This window comes from Mizuhopecten yessoensis, unplaced genomic scaffold, assembly GCF_002113885.1.
Source record: "Mizuhopecten yessoensis strain PY_sf001 unplaced genomic scaffold, ASM211388v2 scaffold10613, whole genome shotgun sequence".
In the NCBI taxonomy this organism is placed as follows: Eukaryota; Metazoa; Mollusca; class Bivalvia; order Pectinida; family Pectinidae; genus Mizuhopecten; species Mizuhopecten yessoensis.
In genome coordinates, this window is record NW_018408634.1 from 457,085 (window position 1) to 466,191 (window position 9,107).

Genomic DNA, 9,107 nt, shown 5'->3' on the forward strand with positions numbered 1-9,107 from the left:
CCAAAACTTTCAAGTGCATGAAGTTGATGGAGTTATTGAATGAGTGATTGTCGGGCATTACCAAGGCACATTAGTGACATCACTGCTGTGAATAGGGTTCAGTGTCAGCTATGTAGGGAATCATACTGCAACAATCTTCTAGTGTCCCAAATGCTGCCTAATCAACCCTGGATCAGTTAGGCAGCCGCACCTGAATAGACAGGACGTGCCAGCATGGGAGAGCCGAGCCAAGGATAATGGGTTTTTAGTTATCTGGGTGGTGTACAGATCGCACAGGACTTATGACACTGGATGAACGATCGGACAAGATGTAGGGCACGGTGCAAGAACCTAGTTGTATCCCATACATGAAGTGTCTATTATACATGTACAGGGTGGTAAAAGGTTAAACCCTCGACCCTAAACGTCATACTTACCATGGACGCGAGTTAAACTGGAAAATCGTGGAACACTGACTGGACCAAGTGTTGCCTATGCCAAGAGGTTAAGAAAGAAGATCTAAAGTCTCCCCAGGCCAATCCTGCCAGTAAAGGCGATGATGGATATATGAAAAAAGATCAACCCTTGCAGGTCCTAGTGATGAGGGCGTTAAAAGTAAGATCCCACGAAAAGTCCAAGAAGCTAAAATACAAGAATGTTTCTTTTGTGAATAAAACCCCCAGAATAAACGAATGTGCAAAAATACTCCGTGATGGAAAACTTCTTGCCAAACTAAGTGTAGGAGATGTCAAAGCAGTCTGCACAAGAAGTGAAATATCACCCTGCTTGCTTGTTGGCATTGTATAACCGAGAACGAGCCTACCTAAAGGTGCAGGAGCAAGAAAAAGTAAGGAAGGAAGCATATCCGATTGCTTTCTCCGAACTAGTCACCTACATTTGTGAGATAAACAAATTTAAAGCTTTCAAATTTGACCATGCTTTACACGCAGAGCAGCTTTGTGTTGAATCGCCTGATGTTCTTCCTACTCGACTCAATGAACAGTTAATTATAACATTCCCAAGCTGCAAGCTCATCGCCAAGGACGAGATGTTTTGCTGGCTTTTGAAAATGATGCAGGCTCAATCCTCTCACAAGCATCCAAATACGGTGAAGCGATCCATCTAGCGAAAGCTGTTGGAATAATAAATAATAATAAAAGTGAAATTTCAGCAGCACCTTTAACGACACAGAGCTAGAATTCGATTGAACATGGTGCAGACATTAAGTCCCGACACCAGAATGGAGCATCGAAATCTGACCTTTCTATATCACAACCCTTACAGTACAACTGCTTTGCCAAACACAAGGAAAGAACGAATGTCCACAGGCATTCCAAGGACCGTGACCCGCCTTTTGCAGTCTACATGGGCATGGATGTGTTTGCCAAGACAAGACAGAGACAAAGCATTGAAATGCTCCATTATAATGGACTCAGCATATCATACGACAGAGTCCTACAAATCTCAGCACAGTAAGGAGAAGCAGTTGTTGCACAGTATGTGCAAGATGTCCCCAAGTCTTGAGAGAGCAGTTGTTCACAACTGCAGCAGTGGGCAACATAGATCATAATCCGACTGCGACCACAGCTCAAACATCATTCCATGGTACAAGTGTGTCCATTTTCCAACATACAAGCACTGAAAATGCTGGCGATGAACGTGATCCACTAAAACTATAGTCAGAAATAAAGGAATAAAAAAGTCCGAGAGCTTCCAGAAGCATACACCAGTATTCGACCAGCATACATCACGAAAACAAACAATCCTCCTCCAGTAGCAAGCCAATATTTACCAGCACCCGAGTAGATCTGCTCACACTTGAAAAAGGATATTATTGGTTGCAGGAAGTCTTCCTCACTGAGAATGTGGCTGATACAGTCAGCATCACATGGTCAGGAACATTACTACGGGACAGTGGCTGTGAAAGCAGGGGTGGCATCATCTGGTACAGCAGAGTCTTACCTGTCTGCATCCAGTGTCACCAGGACAACACAAGCACAGCAAAACACTGCATGCAGCTTGTACAAACTGATGAAGAAGGCATACCATGATTACGGCTAGGGGGATTATTTAGTTAACCTTTTGTATGTGTTTACAGAGATTGGTAATACCCTAGGGGGATTATTTATTTAACCTTTTGTATGTGTTAACAGAGATTGGTAATACCCTAGGGGGATTGTTTAGTTAACTTTTGGTATGTGTTAACAGAGATTGGAAGTACTCTAGGGGGATTATTACGTTAACTTTTTGTATGTGTTAACAGAGATTGGTAGAACACTAGGGGGATTATTAAGTTAATTTTTTGTATGTGTTAACAGCGATTGGTTGGACCCTGGAGGGATTGTTAAGTAAAATGTTTGTATGTGACAACAGAGATTGGTAGTACCCCTCAGGGGGATTAATAAGTTAACTTTTTGTATGTGAAAACAGAGATCGGTAGAACTAGGGGGATTATTAAGTAAAATGTTTGTATGGTAAAACAGAGATTGGTAGTACCCAAGGGGGATTATAAAGTTAACTTTTTGTATGTGTTAACAGAGATTGGTAGAACTAGGGGGATTATTAAGTAAAATGTTTGTATGTGTTAACAGAGATCGGTAGTGCCGTAGGGGGATTTTTAATTTAACTTTTTGTATGTGTTAACAGAGATTGGTAGATCTAGGAGTATTGTTAAGTAAAATGTTTGTATGTGACAACAGAGATTGGTAGTACCCCTCAGGGGGATTAATAAGTTAACTTTTTGCATGTGAAAACAGAGATCGGTAGAACTAGGGGGATTATTATGTAAAATGTTTGTATGGTAAAACAGAGATTGGTAGTTCCCAAGGGGGATTATAAAGTTATCTTTTTGTATGTGTTAACAGAGATTGGTAGATCTAGGAGGATTGTTAAGTAAAATGTTTGTATGTGACAACAGAGATTGGTAGTACCCCTCAGGGGGATTAATAAGTTAACTTTTTGTATGTGAAAACATAGATCGGTAGAACTAGGGGGATTATTAAGTAAAATGTTTGTATGTGTTAACAGAGATCGGTAGTGCCCTAGGGGGATTTTTAATTTAACTTTTTGTATGTGTTAACAGAGATTGGTAGATCTAGGAGGATTGTTAAGTAAAATGTTTGTATGTGACAACAGAGATTGGTAGTACCCCTCAGGGGGATTATTAAGTTAACTTTTTGTATGTGTTAACAAAGAAGGGTAGTACCAGAGGGGGATTGTTAAGTAAAATGTTGTAGGTGACAACAGAGATTGGTAGTACCCCTCAGGGGGATTATTAAGCTTACCTTTTGTATGTGACAACAGAGATCGGTAGTACCCTAGGGGGATTATTAAGTTAACTTTTTGTATGTGTTAACAGAGATTGGTAGAACTAGGGGGGTTGTTCAGTAAAATGTTTGTATGTGAAAACAGATATTGGTAGATCTAGGGGGATTATTAAGTAAAATGTTTGTATGTGATCACAGAGATTGGTTGTACCCTAGGGGGATTATTAAGTAAAATGTTTGTATGTGTTAACAGAGTTTAACCTAGGGGGATTATTAAGTTAGCTTTTTGTATGTGACAACAGAGATTGATAGTACACTAGGGGGATTAATAAAATAACTTTTTGTATTTGACAACAGAGATTGGTAGTACCCATCAGGGGGATTATTAAGTTAACTTTTTGTATGTGACAACAGAGATTGGTAGATATAGGGGGATACTTAAGTTAACTTTTTGTATGTGTTAACAAAGATTGGTAGTACCCCTCAGGGGGATTATTAAATTAACTTTTTGTATGTGTTATCAGAGAAGGGTAGTACCCTAGGGGGTTTATTAAGTAAAATGTTTGTATTTTTTAACAGAGAATGGTTGCACCCTAGAGAGATTATTTACTTAACTTTTTGTATGTGTTAACAGAGAAGGGTAGTACCCTAGGGGGATTGTTAAGTAAAATGTTGTAATTGACAACAGAGATTTGTAGTACCCATCAGGGGGATTATTAAGTTAACTTTTTGTATGTGTTAACAGAGAAGGGTAGTACCCTAGGGGGGTTATTAAGTAAAATGTTTGTATTTTTTAACAGAGAATGGTTCCACCCTAGAGAGATTATTTACTTAAGTTTTTGTATGTGTTAACAGAGAAGGGTAGTCCCCTAGGGGGATTGTTAAGTAAAATGTTGTAATTGACAACAGAGATTGGTAGTACCCATCAGGGGGATTATTGAGTTAACTTTTTGTATGTGACAACAGAGATCGGTAGTACCCTAAGGGGCTAATTAAGTTAACTTTTTGTATGTGTTAACAGAGATTGGTAGAACTAGGGGGATTATTAAGTAAAATGTTTGTATGTGTTAACAGAGATTGGTAGTACAAGGGGGATTATTAAGAAAAATGTTTGTATGTGTTAACAGAGTTTAACCTTGGGGGATTATTAAGTTAGCTTTTTGTATGTGACAACAGAGATTGATAGTACACTAGGGGGATTAATAAAATAACTTTTTGCATGTGTTAACAAAGATCGGTAGTGCCCTAGGGGGATTATTAATTTAACTTTTTGTATGTGTTAACAGAGATTGGTAGAACTAGGGGATTGCTAAGTAAAATGTTTGTATGTGAAAACAGATATTGGTAGTACCTGAGGGGGATTATTAGGTAAAATGTTTGTATGTGTTAACAGAGAATGGTTGCACCCTGAGATTGGTAGAACTAGGGGGATTTGTATGTGAAAACAGAGATTGGTAGTTCCCAAGGGGGATTGTTTAGTTAACTTTTTGTATGTGTTAACAGAGAAGGGTAGTACCCTAGGTGGATTATTAAGTAAAATGTTTGTATGTGTTAACAGAGATTGGTAGTACCCTAGGGGGATTATTAAGTAAAATGTTTGTATGTGTTATCAGAGATTGGTAGTACCCTAGGGAGATTATTTAGGTCACTTTCGGTATGTGTTAAAAGAGATTGGTAGTACCCTAGGGGGATTATTATGTAAACTTTTTGTATGTGTTAACAGAGATTGGTAGAACTAGGGGATTATTAAGTAAAAGTTTTGCATGTGACAACAGAGATTGTTTGCACCCTATAGGGATTATTTAGTAAAATGTTTGCATGTGAAAACAGAGAATGGTAGCACCCTAGAGGGATCGTTAAGTAAAAAGTTTGTATGTGACAACAGAGATTGGTAGTACCCCTCAGGGGGATTATTAAGCTAACTTTTTGTATGTGTTAACAGAGAATGGTAGAACTAGGGGGATTATTAAGTAAAATGTTTGTATGTGTTAACAGAGATTGGTAGCTCCCTAGTGGGGATTATTAAGTTAACTTTTGGTTTGTGTTAAAAGAGATTGGTAGTACCCTAGGGGGATTGTTAAGTAAAATGTTTGTATGTGACAACAGAGATTCGTAGTACCCCTCAGGGGGATTATTAAGCTAACTTTTTGTATGTGACAATAGAGATCGGTAGTACCCTAAGGGGATTATTAAGTTAACTTTTTGTATGTGTTTAACACAGATTGGTAGAACTAGGGGGATTATTAAGTAAAATGTTTGTATGTGTTAACAGAGTTTAACCTAGGGGGATTTTTAAGTTAGCTTTTTGTATGTGACAACAGAGATTGATAGTACACTAGGGGGATTAATAAAATAACTTTTTGCATGTGTTAACAAAGATCGGTAGTGCCCTAGGGGGATTATTAATTTAACTTTTTGTATGTGTTAACAGAGATTGGTAGAACTAGGGGATTGCTAAGTAAAATGTTTGTATGTGAAAACAGATATTGGTAGTACCTGAGGGGGATTATTAAGTAAAATGTTTGTATGTGTTAACAGAGAATGGTTGCACCCTAGAGGGATTTTTTAGTTAACTTTTTGTATGTGTTAACAGAGAAGGGTAGTACCCTAGGGGGATTGTTAGGTAAAATGTTTGTATGTGACAACAGAGATTGGTAGTACCCCTCAGGGGGATTATTAAGTAAAATGTTTGTACGTGTTAACAGAGATTGGTAGTACCCTAGGGGGATTATTAAGTAAAAGTTTTGTATGTGATAACAGAGATTGGTTGCACCCTAGAGGGATTTATTTAGTAAAATGTTTGCATGTGAAAACAGAGAATGGTAGCACCCTAGAGGGATCGTTAAGTAAAAAGTTTGTATGTGACAACAGAGATTGGTAGTACCCCTCAGGAGGATTATTAAGTTAACTTTTTGTATGTGAAAACAGAGATCAATAGTACCCTAGGGGGATTATTAAGTTAACTTTTTGTTTGTGTTAACAGAGATTGGTAGCTCCCTAGGGGGATTATTTAGTTAACTTTTGGTTTGTGTTAGAAGAGATTGGAAGTACCCTAGGGGGATTGTTAAGTAAAATGTTTGTTTGTGACAACAGAGATTCGTAGTACCCCTCAGGGGGATTATTAAGCTAACTTTTTGTATGTGACAACAGAGATCGGTAGTACCCTAAGGGGATTATTAAGTTAACTTTTTGTATGTGTTTAACAAAGATTGGTAGAACTAGGGGGATTATTAAGTAAAATGTTTGTATGAGTTAACAGAGATAGAAACTTCCGATTAGCGCCTGATAAGGCTTGCTCCCGTAGGCTCCTGACAAATTTTGTGTTTTGCACGAAAATACTTATTTACCAACACTGAAGTTTGCCATATTATCATTTGAATAGTTTGAGATCATTCTCGTCTATAATTTGAGCTTTTAAAATTGGAACTTTGTCGTCATTTTTGGCTTTAATTTCGTATATCAGAGGACATAACTTGAACCGCTGGGCGAGTTGTCTTCAAACGCCCACTCGTCCAGGTGTTATTCTGAATTTCTAGTCAGTTAATATAACATACCTTTTTTAGTTAAGTTTTTTTGTATTTACTAAATATTTCTTTCACATTTGACTTACATTTCACGCTTTTGCAGTTATACAAGAACCGTAATAATCATTTGTGGTCAATTATTTTCTGGGCTTGGATAGACGCCATCTTTGTTTTACCGTCAATTTTTGCCCCAGATATCTGACCCATCTCGGTATCCTCTCTTAGCTTTTGTTCATTCTTGCTAATATCATTTAAGTTGTTTGAGATCATTCTCGTCTATAATTAGAGTTTTTGAATTTAAAACTTTGACGTAATTTTTGGATTTTAATTTTCGTATATCAAAGGACAGAATTTTAACCACTGGGCGAGTTGTCTACATTTTGTTGTTGTTGTTGTGACGAAGTGACGTCTGTAAACTAAATTTATCATTCATATTTGTACTTTTTTTTCGAACATTCTTTTCACATTTGACTTACATTATACAAAAACTGTAATTATCATTGTGGTAAAAAAAATCAATAAAAAAAAAAATGTCTTTCCCTTTATTTCCTCTTTATCTGCCTGTCCATTTTTTTACTTTTATCATGTGCAAACTCTGAAATTACATGAACGATATCAGTGTGCTTTCGGCTAACTGCCAGGGCCTTGGAGATAGATTAAAGAGAAAAGACGTGTTTGCGTATCTAAGAAACAAGAAGTATCATATTTATTGTTTGCAGGACACCCATTTTACACTAGATCAGGAAAATAACATAAGAAATGAATGGGGAAATGACAGTTATTTTAGTTCATTCACGTGGTATCGCTATTCTTTTAAATTCTAACTTTGAAAGTAAAGTGCACAAAGAAAAGAAAGACTTGAATGGAAATTTCCTTGCTTTTGATATTACCATTGAGGGTTCCAGAACAACACTAATTACTCTGTACGGCCCAAATCAAGACAACCCAGATTTTTATAACATTGTTTCAGATACTATTGATAGTTTTGGGAATGATAATATGATTATATGTGGGGATTTTAACTTAGTATTGAACCAAGAGTTAGATTATGATCGTTCATACAGAAATATTAACAATGTTGCTGCTAGAAACAAGGTTTTAGAACTTATTGAAAATTATAATCTTATTGACATATACAGGGAGCATCACCAGGATACTAAGAGATTTACTTGGCGGAGAAGTAATCCAATAAAACAGGCCAGATTAGATTTTTTCCTAATTTCAGACAACCTTTTATCCAGTATAAAAAAATCAAGCATTGAACCGGGTTACAGATCAGATCATTCAGCCCCAGTTATAACTTTGAAAATTAATGAATTTAAGAAAGGGAAGGGCTTATGGAAATTGAACAATTCTTTATTACTGGAACATGAATATTTAGATATGGTAAAAAATTGCATCGAGAACATTAAGTTACAATATTGTCTTCCAGTGTATAATTTTAACTCATTATCACTTATTCCCAATAGTGATATTCATTTTTTAATTAATGATCAACTATTTTTAGAAACATTGTTTATGGAAATTAGAGGCAAATCTATATCTTACGCATCTTACAGGAAAAATCAACAGAACTTGAAAGAAGAAGAAATTTTAGAAGATAGTATAAACCCAGACCAGGAAGAATTAGAAAATAAGAAAAGGGAGCTAGAATGTATACGTTTGAAAAAAATCAGAGGTAGTATTATTAGATCAAGAGCAAAATGGATAGAAGAGGGAGAGAAACCTACATATTATTTTTTTAAATTTGGAAAACAGAAACTTTATTTCCAAAGTTATTCCACAAATTCAGAAAGAGAACAATGAAATTATTACAAAGCAGAAAAATATTTTAGAAGAAGTACAATCAGTTTATGCAGACTTATATAGACATAGGGATGTTGTCAATACTGATTTAGATGTTCATCTTCGTGACTTTAATATTCCAAAGTTAAATGATGTTGAGTCTAGCAGTTTAGAGGGTAGAATAACATTGGGGGAAGCAGAGAAAACATTGAAAGACATGAAAAATAATAAAAGTCCTGGGTCTGACGGTTTTACTTCAGAATTTTTTAAGACTTTTTGGAAATATTTAGGTAATTTTGTTGTTCGTTCAATTAATTATGGTTTTACAGATGGTCAGCTGTCAGTCACACAACGACAAGGTATAATAACATGTATCCCAAAGGGAGACAAACCACGTCATTTTTTGAAAAATTGGAGACCAATTTCACTTTTGAATATCACTTATAAAATAGCCTCTGGAGTAATTTCTCGTAGGATAAAAACTATATTAGGAAAACTTATAAATAATGACCAGACAGGATTCTTATCAGGGCGCTTTATTGGGGAAAATATT